Source organism: Spermophilus citellus (genome assembly GCF_964194105.1).
Source record: "Spermophilus citellus genome assembly, chromosome: 7".
Taxonomy (NCBI): domain Eukaryota; kingdom Metazoa; phylum Chordata; class Mammalia; order Rodentia; family Sciuridae; genus Spermophilus; species Spermophilus citellus.
This window is the reverse complement of record NC_138188.1, coordinates 109,469,222-109,484,037: the sequence shown is the minus strand read 5'-3', so window position 1 is coordinate 109,484,037 and position 14,816 is coordinate 109,469,222. Positions and strand designations below refer to the sequence as shown.

General features: G+C 34.1%; 1 protein-coding gene across 13 annotated transcripts in view; it reads left to right on the top strand.

The window, feature by feature from the left end:
- ZNF148 (zinc finger protein 148) overlaps positions 1-14,816 on the top strand; it is a 142,666-nt gene that overhangs the window by 25,305 nt on the left and 102,545 nt on the right. For 3 of the 13 annotated variants that reach the window (XM_081302131.1, XM_081302135.1, XM_081302133.1), the window contains exon 2: positions 9,390-9,420. The exons of the other annotated variants lie outside the window; for them this stretch is intronic. The gene's annotated coding sequence lies outside the window, so the exon portion shown is untranslated. The remainder of the gene's footprint in view (positions 1-9,389; positions 9,421-14,816) is intronic. 13 annotated transcript variants of the gene reach the window in all.

Below are 14,816 nucleotides of genomic sequence, written 5' to 3'. Positions count from 1 at the left end.
TAAGTGAATTTTAATTTTCTGTTCTCAAGTTCAGTGTGTTCTCTTCCGTGTTATTTCTATGTGTGTGTTGAGCCCATCTAGCAAGTTTTAAAAATCTGTTATTGTATTTTTTAATTCCATAATTTTCTTTTGCTTCTTTTCTTTCTTGGCTGAGATTTTCCATTTTTTTTTTTTACTTGTTTCAGAAGAATGTTTAATTGACCACTGAAACATTTTTATGATGACTGCTTTAAAATCTGTATCAGCTGATATCTGATTCAAATCCGATTCATCTATATTGCCCTTAGTTGTTTTTTCTTACATTGTAATTTTCTTGAGTGTTTTTGTTTATTATGTTAGGAAGCTCTGGGTCCTATTTAATTTTTTAAATTAATAATTATTATTATTATTTAACTTTAGCAGTCTTTGGTTTAGCATCCAGGTCTTGGCTCACTTTTGAGGTTTGTGGTTTCAGTGGTGGTGTACTTACTTTTTAGACTTTGTAGTCTGCTCAATTTGTCTGATTTGTTGGGATCCAGATGTTCCCTTCTGGTGCTGCCTGAGGAACAGGAGGAGGTTTCCTCTGCTGGGTTTCTGGTTGTGGTCAGGTAGAAGAGGATTTTGGTGGGATCCCCACCTGTTTATCCCCCACTTCTCTTCTCTCTTTCCCCGGTGTCTTTGGTTAAGGGAGAAGAGTCTTGGTTTCAATTGAGCCACTTGCTATGACTGAGTCCCTTGGTTTTGCCTACTTGCTTCTGTATCTGTAGACAGAAAATAGGCATCTCAAGCCAAGTAGAGAAGGAGAGTACTTCCTGTTGCCTGTTTTTGCTGGGCTTCCAGTTCATCTCCCTTACCTGATGTTGTCAGAGAGATCCCTGTTGGATTTGGGGAAGGAATGTGACTTTCTTGTCTGCTTTCTGAGCTAGGTTGGTGAATAGGGAATGCCATGTCTGGGTTGCCTTCTGTTGGGTGTAAACAATATCCTTCTTTTTTTTTTTTTTTTTTTTTTTTTGTTTCTTCAGTCCTGGGGTCCCAATTTGGTTTACTGCTTTAATGTCTTTCAGAGGTTTTCTTTGGTTATTCCCTGTTTTGTTTCTGTGGTTGGTTTATAGCTGTGCTTCGTGGGGGGGTCAGAGAACAGTAAATCTTAGGCCATTTTATCTGTGCTGCAACTTCAAGTTCATTAATTTTTGTGAACCTCATCAATTTCATGCAATGGGTTGTTTCAGCATTGAAAATACCGGTACAGTCATACACTTACTGTATAGTAATGCCTCGAGTCACTGAGGGACCACATAGATGATAGTGGTCTTCTAAGATTATATCACTTAATAACATTGTAGCTATCTTAGTTTGTGTAAGTATATTGTTTGCATAAAAATGAAATCACCTAAGGTATTTCTCAGAATGTTTCCCTGTCATTAAGTGGAGCATGACTGTATATTTGCTTTGTGATCTTTTAAGCATTATGTAAATGTGTGCTTCAGTTATAAGCTACAGTATTTGATGATGCCTACTAGGAAGTTTTCTGAGGTCAGTCATATCCAGTTCAAGAGGGTGCTAAGAAATAGATACATATTTTACTATGCATCTGTTTCATAAACGGTTTTGAATTCTGCACTCAAAGATATTTTTAAGAGATTACTTTTATTTATGATGTTTATTTCAGTAATATGTAAAAGTATTTTAATACCATTAAGCATTTTCAAAACAAGTTTCAAAGTCTTAACAGCATGCAATCAATGTTACTAATTCATAGATTGAAAAAGAGGAAATGTCCTGCTTCTATATTCCCTGGTTTTCTAAATGAGAATGAATTGGCCCCCAAAAAGAAAATGTTCGTTTTACATTAGTAGAAACTAGTGTTTCTAAGTGATGAGTTAACTTGATAAATCATCCTTCACCAGTAAAAAAAGACATAACTCACCAATAAATATTTGTCACGAGTTATTCAGACTTAATACACTTACTGGAATTTTGGACAAATCACTGGGTTCCTTTTCAGTTATTTCTTGAGGTTTTCTCTGATTGACTCTTATGACAGTTCTCAATTTCCTAATTAGATTAAAAATGATTTCATTAGGTTAGGACTGTGCCATTTCTTTTATATGTGGACACATTTCTATCTTGCGATTGGTGCCTAGCATAATTCTTGGAATGTTTTCTAGACAGAGTTGATAATGATGATTAACTTTGGCATTGAATAAAATGAAAATTGTGAAAAGATGAACTGGAAATAGAATATGACATTTTGGGGCTCATATAAGATTTAAAATAAGCATATTTAACTGTATTATATATTAAAATTAATAATTTCATTTTCTTTTGACTTTCAATAGTATTTTTAAAGTATATTTTTAGTCATAAATGAACATAATACTTTTATTTATTTATATGTGGTGCTGAGGATTGAGCCCAGTGCCTTACACATTAGGCAAGTGCTGTACTACTGAGCGACCACCCCAGGCCTGATTTTCAATAGTATTATCTATCTATCTATTTATTTATTTTATAGCAGAATGCATTTTTTTAAAAAATATTTTTTAGTTGTAGATGGACATAATATCTTTATTTTTATGTGGTGCTGAGAATTGAACCCAGAGCCTCATACTTATTAGGCAAGCGCTCTACCACTGAACCACAATCCCAGTCCCACAGAATGCATTTTGACATATTGTACACAAATGGAGCACAACTTGTCATTCTCTGGCTATACATGGTGCAGAGTCACTCCAGTAGTGTTATCATACATATACATAGGGTAATAATGTCTGTCTCATTCTGTTGTCCTTCCCATCCCCACAGCCCCACCCCTTCCCTCACTTTCCTCTACACAAACCAAAGTTCCTTTATTCTTTCCTATCTCCTCCACCCCCCAAACATGGATCAGCATCCACTCATCAGAGAAAACATTCGGCTTTTGGGTTTTGGGATTGGCTTATTTCTCTTAGCATGATATTCTCTAATTCCAACCATTTACCTGCAAATGCGATAGTTTTCATTCTTTTAAGGCTGAGCCATATTCCATCGTATATATGTACCACATTCTCTTTATTCATCTGTTGAAGGGCATCTAGGTTGATTCCATAGTTTAGCTATTGTTAATTGAGCTTCTATAAACATTGATGTGGCTGTGTCACTGTAGTATGCTAATTTTAAGTCCTTTGGGTATAAACTGAGGAGTGGGAAAGCTGTGTCAAAGGAGTGGATCCATTTCAAGTTTTCTGAAGTATCTCTACACTGCTTTCCATAGTGGTTGCACCAACTTGCAGTCCTACCAGCAATGTATGAGTGTGCCTTTTCCCGCACATCACATCCTTGGCAGCCCTTATTATTGCTTATGTTCTTGATAATTGCCATTTTGACTGGAGTGAGGTGAAATCTTAAGAGTAGTTTTGATTTGCATTTCTCTAGTTGTGAGAGATGATGGACCTTTTTCCATATGTTTGTTGATCGGATTATTTCTTCTGTGAAGTGTCTGTTCAGTTCCTTAGCCCATTTATTGATTGGGTTATTTGTTTTTTGGTGTTAAGTGTTCTTTATATATCCTGGACGATTAGTGCTCTGAAGTGTGTGTGGTAAAGATGTTCTCCCGTTCTGTAGCTTCTTTCATGATGTTATTGTTGCCTTTGCTGAGAATCAACTTTTTAGTTTGAATCCTTTTAGTTTATGGTTTTTTTTTTTTTTAGAACAACCCAGCAAAATAAAATTCCAGTTTGTTTTTGGACAACATTGTTTCACACGTAGATCAAACAGACCAAAAAAAAAATAAATAAATAAATAAACAGCAACTTCATAGACAAAAAAAGGAAAAAAAAAACCTTTTTATCTTTGGCCTAGTATATTGATTCTTGATTTTACTTCTTGCGCTTTAGGAGTCTTGTTCAGGAAGACAGGTCCTAAGCCAACATGATGAAGATTTGGTCCTACTTTTTCTTCTATTAGGTGCAGGGTCATTGTTCTAGTGTGTGACTGAGTCTTTGATCCGCTTTGAGTTGATTTTTGTGCAGGCTAAGATATAGAGGTTTAATGTCATTTTGCTACATACGGTTTCAAGTTTTCCCAGTATCACTTGATGAATAGACTATCTTTTCTCAATGTATATTTTTGGTGCCTTTGTCCAGTATGAGATGATTGTATTTATGTGGGTTTGTCTCTGTGTCTTCTATTTTGTACTGTTGGTCTACATGTCTATTTTAGTACCAATACCATGCCGTTTTTGTTACTATTGCTCTGTAGTGTAGTTTAACGTCTGGTATTGTGATGCCTCCTGCTTTACTGTTCTTGCTGAGGATTGCTTTGGCTATTCTGAGTCTCTTATTTTTCCAAATGAATTTTATGATTGCTTTTCTAGTTTTATGAAGAATGTCATGGAATTTTAATAGAAATTGTATTAAATCTGTATAACAGTTTTGGTAGTATGGCCATTTTGACTATTATTAATTCTGCTTATCCAAGAGCATGGGAGATCTTTTCATCTTCTAAGATCTTCTTCATTTTCTTTCTTCAGTGTTCTGTAGTTTTCATTGTAGAGGTTTTTCACCTTTTTTGTTAGATTGCTTCCTAAGTTTTTTTTTTTTTTTTTTTTGAGGCTATTGTGAATCCTGTGGTTTTCTTAATTTCTCTTGCATTGGATTCATTCCTTATGTATAGAAATGCATTTATGTATGGGTATTGATTTTGTATCCTGCTACTTTGCTGAAATCATTTATTAGTTTTAGAAGTTTTCTGGTGGAATTTTTTGGATCTTCTAAATATGGAATCATGTCATCAACAAATACTGATAGTTTCTTTTCCTTTGTATATCCCTTTAATTTCTTTTGTCTCTCTGATTGTTCTAGCTCGAGTTTGAAAGTCTGTGTTGAATAGAAGTGGTAAAACAGAGTATCCCTGTCTTTTTCCAATTTTTAGAGGGAATGATTTCAATTTTTCTCCATTTAGAATGATGCTGGTCTTGGGCTTAACATGGATAGCTTTTGCAGTGTTGAGATATGTTTCTACTATCCCTGGTTTTTCTAGTGTTTTGAACATGAAGAGGTGCTATGTTTTGTCAAATGCTTTCTCAGCATCTATTTTAAAAAAAAAATATTTATTTTTTAGTTGTAATTGGACACAATACCTTTATTTTATTTATTTTTATGTGGTGCTAAGGATCGAACCCAGGGCCTTGCACATGCTAGGCAAGCACTCTACCACTGAGCCACAATCCCAGCCCCTCTCAGCATCTATTGAGATAATCATATGATTCTTTTCTTTAAGTCTATTGATGTGATATATTACATTTATTGATTTCCATATGTTGAACCAACCTTGCTTTGCTGGGATGAGTGAATCCCACTTGATCATGGCTCACTATCTTTTAAATATGTTTTTGTATGCTATTTGCCAGAATTTTATTGGGAATTTTTGTGTCTATGTTCATCAGAGATATTGGTCTGAAATTTTCTTTCCATGATGTATCTTTGTCTGGTTTTGGTATTAGAGTGATATCAGCTTCATAGAACAAGTTTGCAAGGGTCTCCTCCTTTTCTGTTTCATAGAATAATTTTAGAAGTATTAGTATTCATTCTTCTCTGAAGGTCTTGTAAAACTCAGCTGTGGATCTGCCTGGTTCAGATTTCTTGGTTGGTAGTCTTTTGATGGCGTCTTCTATTTCTTGCTTGAAATCGATCTGTTTAAATTGTATATGTCCTCCTGATTCAGTTTGGGCAGATGATATGCCTCTAGAAATTTGTTGGTGTCTTTGGGCTTTTCTATTTTACTGGAGTATAAGTTTTTAAAATAGTTTCCAATTATCTTCTATATTTCAATTGTGTCTCTCGTGGTAATTCCTTTTTTCATTATGAATTTTAGTAATTTGAGTTTTCTCTTTTTCTTTTTCATTAGGGTGGCTAAGGCTTTATCAGTTTTATTTTTTCAAAGAACCAGCTTTTTGTAAATTTTTTCAATTGTTTCTTTTGTTTTAATTTCATTGAATTCAGTCCTGATTGTAATTATTTCCTGTCTTCTACCACTTTCTTTTTTTAATCTAGGGCTTTGAGATGTAATGTCAGGTCGTTTATTTATTGACTTTTTATTCTTTTAATGAATGAGCTCAATATAACACTGAATTTTCCTCTTAGCACTGCCTTCAGAGATTTTGATATGTTGTATTGGAGGTCTCATTTACGTCTAAGCATTTTTTAATCTCCTTCCTGATGTCTTCTGTTATGCAGTCATTCAGTAGCATATTGTTTAGTCTCCAGGTGTTGGAGTAGCTTCTATTTTTTGTCATTGATTTCTAATTTCATTCCATATGGTTTGATAGAATGCAAGGGTAGTATCTCTATTTTTTTGTGTTTGCTAAGACTTGCTTTGTGGCATAATTTATGGTCTATTTTAGAGAAGGATCCATGTGTTGCTGAGAAAAAAGTATATTTTCTTGTTGATGGATAAAATATTCTATATATGTCTATTAAGTCTAAATTATTTATTATTGAGTTCTGTAGTTTGTTTAGTTTTTTAAATTTTTTTTTATAGTTGTTGATGGACAGTATGCCTTTATTTTATTTTTTTTTATGTGGTGCTGAGAATTGAACCCAGTGCCTCACACATGGTAGGCAAAGTGCTCTGCCACTGAGCTACAGCCCCAGCCCTCTTTGTTTAGATTTTGTTTGGAAGATCTGGTAAGAGAGATGTGTTAAAGTCACCCAGTATTATTGTGTTGTGGTCTGTTTGATTCTTGAAATTGAATAGGGTTTGTTTGATACACGTGGGAACTCCATTGTTTAGGGCATAGATATTTACAATTGTTATGCCTTGTTGATGTATGATTCCCTTAAGCAGTATGAAATGACCTTCTTTATCCCTTCTGACTAACTTTGATTTGAAGTCCACTTTATCTGATATGAGGATAGAAATCCCTGCTTGTTTATGTGGTCCATGTGAGTGATATGTTTTTTTTTTTCCATCCTTTTACCCTTCAGTCTGTGGATATCTTTTCCTACGAGATGAGTCTCTTAGAGGTAGGGTGTTGTAGGGTCCTTTTTTTTAAAAAAAAAAATCCAGTCTATTAGTCCATGTCTTTTAATTGATGAGTTTAGGCTATTAACATACAGGGTTATTATTTAAATATGATTTGTATTCCCAGTCATTTTAGTTTTTATCTTGACTTGGTTTCTCCTTTGATTGGCTTTTCCTTTCATGTAGTTTCTCTCTTTTCTGATTTTCATTGTCTTTCATTTCCTCCTCAAGTAATATTTTGCAAGGAACGTTCTATAGTGCAGGCTTTCTCATTGTAAATTCTTTTAACTTTTGTTTATGAAAGGTTTTTATTTCATCATCAAATCTGGATTCGTGGTTGGTATTCATTTTCTTTCAGAGCTTGGTATATATTGTTCCAGGATCTCCTCTCTTTGAGGGTCTTGGTTGAGAAATTTGCTGAGATCCAAATTGGTTTTCTTGTGTATGTAATCTGAAACTTTTCTCTTGTGACTTTTAAAATTCTATCCTTATTCTGTATGCCAGGCATTTTCATTATAATGTTCCTTGGTGTGGATCTGTTGTAATTTTGTACATTTGATATCCTGTAAACCTCTTGTATTTGATTTTCCAATTCATTCTTCATCTTTGGAAATTTTCTGATATTATCTCATTGAAGAGATTATGCATTCCTTTGGTTTGTATCTCTGTGCCTTTCTCTACCCCCATAATTCTTAGATTTGGTTGTTTCATGTTGTCCCATAATTCTTAAGAGGTTCTGTTCATGGTTTTTCAACATCTTCACTGTGTGGTAAACTTTGTTTTCAAGATTATATATATATTTTTGTCTTTATTGCCTGAGGTTCTGTTTTCCAAGAGATCTAGTCTGTTAGTGATGCTTTCTATTGAATATTTTCTTTGGTTTATTATTTCCTTTATTTCAAGGATTTCTGTTTTTTTTTTTCCCTCTTCAGAATCTCTCTCTCTTTCTTGAAGTAATCTTTGTTACCTGTATTTGTTCTTATCTTTTTGTTGGAGTGATCAATTGTTGCTTGGATTTGCTCTCTTATATCATTCTGTGCTTGCAGATCATTTTAATTATGTAGTTTTTAAACTTCTCTGACATTTCATCTGCTGTTCTGTCAATGGATTCTATTATTGTGGCATCTTGGTTTGTTTTTCCTTTGTTTTTTCATGTTGTGCATGTGTCTTCCTCTCTAGCCGTGCGGATCTGAGGTATTATAATTTCTACCCTATAATCTTGTATTATCCCTGCAGTTATCAATACAATACCTTGCCTTTCACGGGGAGATCAATATTTACAGCGCCCAGTGCAATCAATATACAGCCTTAAACTAACTCCTATTTAGACAATTACAGTTTTGTTTCAGTAAACAGAAATGATGTATTTGATTAGTATCTACAATAAATAGTAGGTTTGCATAAGGATCTACTGTTTCTAATGATGGACAAGGAAGGGTGGGGTGGGGTGGGGTGTAGGATGTGGGGTTTATGAGGTAGGAGGTGAGAATAGAGAGGTCATAGGAAGAGTGAAATAGAAATCAAGAGAAGTAGGCTAGCAGGAATACCTCTGGTGTAACCAGGCCTACAGGAACCTTGGTGATGATCTTCCAGGTCCTGCCTGTTGTCTCTAGATGGAAGTGGGCTGGGAGAGCCACATGTTGGTAGATGGGGAGCTTCATTGTGATCACTCTCATCCTCAATAGTAGTTTTAACATTTTTTGGTTGATAAAGAATCGACATTTTATTTTATTTCTGACTTCCAGAACATTGGTAAGAATAACATTATAAACAGATTTTTAACTTGGGAATGACCTTTACTATAGTATTAAGTTAGAGTAGACATTTATCAAGAAGCAGAGGATCTGTTGAAGTCTTTGCCTTGCCATTTACATGTTGTGTAACCTTGGATATTTAACTTCTTGACTCTCAGCTTCATCATCCATAGAATGAGTCAAACAATAAAACCACCCAGGTAGTTGTAGGGATCAAATAAAATACCCATGTGAAGGCACTTTGTAAACTGTGAAGTGCTTTATCAGAATATGTTTGTATCTTCTTTGAGAAGATCATTTGAATATTTGTGTGACCTTGATCATCATGTTAAAAAATGTTTTAAGATTTTATCTGCAAAATTACTGTGTATTCATTAAAACTTTGTGTAAAAATAAAACAGCTTTTTCTTGAGTTTGGTGTCTTACTTGTCTTAAAAATTGACTTTAATAAATTTGGGGGGAGGATTACATAGTTTGATAATGTAGTGTTCTCACTGCCATAGGGTTAGTTTTTAGGATCCCCTCCCCAAACAACAGGTGAGTTAGAATTAAGGATTCTATACTTGTAGAACTTCATAGTCTGTGTTTATAAAAAAGTTTACTATTGTTATTGCTAATATGAATGATAGGTGTTTTTGTTTATTTGTTTGACAGATGTTTACTGATTTGAAGAGGTCAGAGTGAGGTGAAAATTTTGTTTTTGGCTTTATTTTACTTACTTTGGTCAACTGTCTTTTAAGTGCTTGATTATCCCGTTAAGCATTTACTCTCTCAACTAACTGCAACGACTATATTAATTGATAAGTTTTTAATATTTTGAAACCAAGTCAGGCACAGGTGTTGTGCAGTCCCAGTTACTTGGTAGCCTGAGGTAGGAGGATCACTTGAGCCTAGGAGTTAAAGGCTTACTTGGACAACATAGTGAAGCATGTTAAGGTAGTTTACCCACTGAGCTATACTGAGCTTGATTTTTGGTGAGAGTAGAAATGGAGAATAATGGACATGGTTGTGCACACCTGTGATCCCAGTAAATTGGGAGGCTGATATAGAGGGAATCACAAGTTTGAGGTCAGCCTGGGCAACAGTGAGATCCTGTCTAAAAAGCAAAGGTGGGGGGTAGGGGAGTGGTTCAGTGGAAAAGGGCCTCTGGGTTTAGATCCCACCCTTACCCCCCAAAAATGGAGGAAGAATGAGTTGAGTAATTTCTGGGGTGATTGGTTTGAATTCATTCTTCCTCTGAATGGGTCTGGTCATGAAAAGTATACCATTATTCAGGTATTATTTTTAGTTCAAAATCTATTAAAGAGAGACTCTATTCCTTAGAGTCTTAATAACTTTAATTTTCAGAGCATTTAGTGTAAATTAAAAGGACACATAGCTAGGGATGTAGCTCAGTGGGTAATACTAGTGTCTTAACATGCTCCAGGTCCTGGTTCAATCTGTAGTTTCCAAAGAAAGAATGAGCATGTCTGATTATATCCTTTGTCACTCTATAGTGCTTCCGACTGTTTTCCTAGAAGTCTCTTGCATGCAATAAGCTTTTGCTTTTTATTTTTTAAAATATCGTTTAAAGCATCATTAAGTCTTAGAAGTTAACATTAAAAAATATAACTTGATCAATGTTTAATGTATAAATGTGATCTAGTTACAAGATGCTAAAGGACTTTTAAGTATTTTGCTTTCAGATTCTATGCATTTATTTATTTTTTGTATGTCTTTATTTTTGAGTCAGGGGTTTCACTATGTTGTCCAGGTTGGCCTCAAGTGATCCTCCTGCCTCAGCCTACCGAGTAAATGGGACTACAGGTGCACTCCACCTGTGCCTGGCTTGGTTTCAGATTCTTATACCATGTGTGCAGTAAATTATTCTTTTGTTGCTTTGATTTCATTTATAGGACAATCTTTTTATTTGGCAGAGTTTATAGGAGCATAATGAAAAAATTCATAAGCACATTTTAATGAATCTTTTAGAAAGACAGCCTTAATTAATCAAGAATTGTCTTCTTTATCAGTGAATGGCTCTTCTGGAATCGTCATATTTGGGAGTAACATTGAGGAATATGATACAGTGAAATAATTGAGGGGTGTGTGTGTTTGTGTGTTTCAGTACTGTGGATTGAACCAGAGCTCTGCCACTGAGCTACATCCCAGCCCTTTTTATTCCATTTAGGGAGAGGTTCTTACCAAGTTGCACAGGCTAGCCTCCAAATTGTGATCCTCTTGCCTCTGCCTCCTAGGTAGTTGGTATTACAGGTGTATGCTAACAGTTGAGTTTTGATTAGATCCTTCTTTTATATTAATTTTATAGTAAAATGCAATTTTTGATAATAGATATGTTTAACAGCTGGCTTACTAATTCCTGGAATTTAACTGTCTGCTCAACTACTGTTACAAATTGGTTCCAACATGCTAGCAGCATGGATTAAACATATTCAAATATATAATTTGAATATGATATAAGAAGTATATTAGCTGATTTTTAATTACATTAATTTTTTATTTCATGTCTTAAATTAATGTTGAATTTTTTGTGGGAATTTCTTCTACTAGCATCTTTTGTTTGGATCTTGCTATGTGAATTCATAAGACCTTATCTTTTGCAATCTTTTCTAGACAAGGAAGACAGATAAAAAGATATACTTTGATAATAGTTTATCATAAGAGGTTGTCTAATTTTCCTAGAATTAAACTCAAAGCATGTGAAATATTTGAGAAAACGTAAACTTACTGTCTATTGTAAAGGGCAGGCAGTATTTTGAGGCTTATCCAAAGAAAACTTCTGAAATTTGTTATTAGCATTCTTTTAAAATGGACACTGGAAATTAAGTTAGGTAGGACTACACTATTTCATTGGTAAGAATGATTGTGTGCATTTGTTACAGTGTTTTATAGATTTTATATTGGACTCATCAGAAGGTTGGATTTCTTTATTGTTAAGACCTTTAAGCCTTTGAAGGGAAATTTTCATGAGCAATGTTGCCAAAACCCCACTAGATTTTAAAAGGAGGTTTTGCCAGATTCATGTGACCTTGTGTGTCTTTTCTACATGCCTTGCTTTTGTTATCACTGATTTCATAATTAAGAGAAAAGGTGTTGTGATTAAATTTCTCAAACAATTCCAGCTTTATTTAATTCCTTAAGAGATCTGTACTATGTGCAAAGCACTGTTTTAGGCACTTAGGATATATCAACGAATAAAACAGAAAAATTCATTGAAGGAGTAGGGATTTGGTTATGAGGATCTGTGGGGGAATAGTGTTCAAGACAGAGGAACAACCAGTGCAGTAGACTTTAAGGCCTACTGGAACATTCTAGCAAAAATAGGTCACTGTGCCTGGGGATTAAGGGGAAGACTCTAGAAGACGAGGTCTGAAAGTAAAGATGAGATAGTGATGGGGTGGGACTAGCACAACAGTACATGTAGGGCCTTGTAGATCATTATAAAGACTTAGGCTCTACCACTTACTACTTGTGTATCTTTGATAAATTATTATAACTCTTTGGTGTTCTTACCTGAAAAATATAAATAATAATAATAATAATACAGGTTGAGTATCCCTTATCTGAAATGCTTGGACCAGAAGTGTTTTGGATTTTTTAAATTGGAGAATATTTACATATGCATAATGAGGTATCTTGGGGATGAGACTGAAGTCTGAAAATGACATTCATTTATGTTTCGTATATACCTTATCTACATAGCCTAAAGGCAATTTTGTGCAATATTTTACATAATTTTGTGCATGAAATCAAATGTCATGATGTGTAATTTTCGACTTGTGGGCACAATATTGGTGCTCAAAAAGTTTTGGATTTTGGATTTTTGAATTAGAGATTGCTCAACCTCTGCCATTTTCATAGGTTTGATGTTTGGATTAAGTTAATACCAGCAAAGTTCTGTAACACTACTCAACAAAATCTAGAGTATATCCTCTTTGCTTTCTTGTGTGTGGAGTCAACGTTAAAAGGTCAGTTTCTTTTGAAAAGGTAGCAAAGGGATAGTTGTTTTCTGCTTTGTCTTTTCTATGACAAATTATGTAAGCTTCAATTGTTGCACTTAGTGCATTTTATTATAAACAATTAACTATTAGGTGTACTGACCATCCTTGCTAAATTGTGAACTTTGGATGGATACTGCAGCATTTATACATGTGTGAGAAATCTTAAGGTATTGTAGATATAAGTTAGGTGATCAAAATGTTAACTGAATTAATGATAAAAATGATAGCCCAATTAATAAATCAGACCACCTTCTGGTGAGTATATTGCAAGTATGTTCCAGTCCATCACAAATTTTGGGGCTGGGATATAGCTTAGTGGTACAGCACTTGTGTAGCATGTGGGAAGCCCTGGGTTCCCACAGAAATAGAACAGAACAACAACAACAACAACAACAACAACAAAAAAAAATGAAATAAAACAGAACAAAAAACTAATCTAAAGAATGTAGTAAGTGGTCCCTATAAAATATTTCATTTATTTTCTGTCTGGCCATAGTTTGAACTTGGTATTGGTAGAGAATTACCTTAATTGTTAAATAGATATAAAAGTTTATACCATGTAAAATGAAAAGTTTGTATTTGCATTATTGTATAAAAGGGTGTCATTGAGAGATTAAAAAAATACTATCCTGATAGAGTAAACATGATAAGTATATTTTTAGTTTTTATATTTGCACAAATGATTATATGCAGGTAGTATTTAGCTAGTGAAATATTAGAAGAATTGTAAAGAAGCAATATTCACTAATTTAAAGTGGGAGAGCAGGCAAGGAAAGGGGAAATTCTTGACTATGGGGACTATTGGGTGGTTGTCCAAGTAGCTTCATACCTTTGATACCTTAGGGTTTTAGTTTCCAGCTTAGTAGGTTCTCTTCTCAATCATGGTGGAGAGGAATGGGAGAGGAGAAAGCAGAATAGAGATTCAAAGGAGAAATTGGTAGTTGATACTAAATGAATAATACTTATGTGGTAGATAACTTACAGGGAAATTGTGGGTTTCCATGGTAGAAGAAAGGTTGTCATGAGAAAGATATTAAAAAAATGTTTATAAATGCAGATTTTAAGCTTAAATTATTTTGTGTATGTGACATTTTCTTTCACTTCTTGCTTCACTATTTTATTTTTTTTCTCTTTTAAAGGATTTAGTTATATTCTTTGATGTTTGGCAGTCTTAATTTAGTGCTTCAATAAGAAGGAATACAAGAAGATGAGTATACTTTTTGTGAAAATGAGGATCATATTAACATTTCAAATTTATTTGTTAATTCTATAGATATTACCATATTATATGATGAGATATGAAATATTGTTTTGATTGGAGAATGGGGTATACCAAATCAATTTAGGAAAAAAACTCATACAATTAAAATGTTTTAATTGATGAAGTTTTATTTCCTATGTGTAGATTTTGCATTGCTTTTTCTGTTAAACTCAGCAATTATAAAAAATTGAATATAGTAACAAATATGAAATATATAGAGAATATATAATATTCTAATAGTAAATAGCAGTGTAGTGCAGATAGTTTATTTTACCTTCTTTTAGTATAGTTTGAGATTCATGTTTTTTTGTTATTATTTTGGATCTGTTGCTATAAAAGTTTTTTTTTGGGGGGGTACTGGGGATTGAACCCTGGGGCACTTAACCACTGAGTTACATCCCCACTCCTTTTTATGTTTATTTTTCATTTTTAGACAGGATCTCACAAAGTTGCTTAGGGCCTCACTATTTCTGAGGCTGGCTTTGAATATGTAACCCTCCTGCCTCAGCCTTAAGAGTTGCTGGGATTATAGATGTGCACCACGTGTCAGGCTAGGGATATGCTATTTACAAATAATTTTTTGTTTTTCCCTCCCTCCCTCCCCTTCTTTCTTTAACAGTAGAATGCATCTTGACATAATGTACACAAATGGAGCACAACTTGTCATTCTCTGGCTATACATGGTGCAGAGTCACTCCAGTAGTGTTATCATACATATAATAGGGTAATAATGTCTGTCTCATTCTGCTGTCCTTCCCATCCCCACAGCCTTACCCCTTCCCTCACTTTCCTCTACACAAACCAAAGTTCCTTTATTCT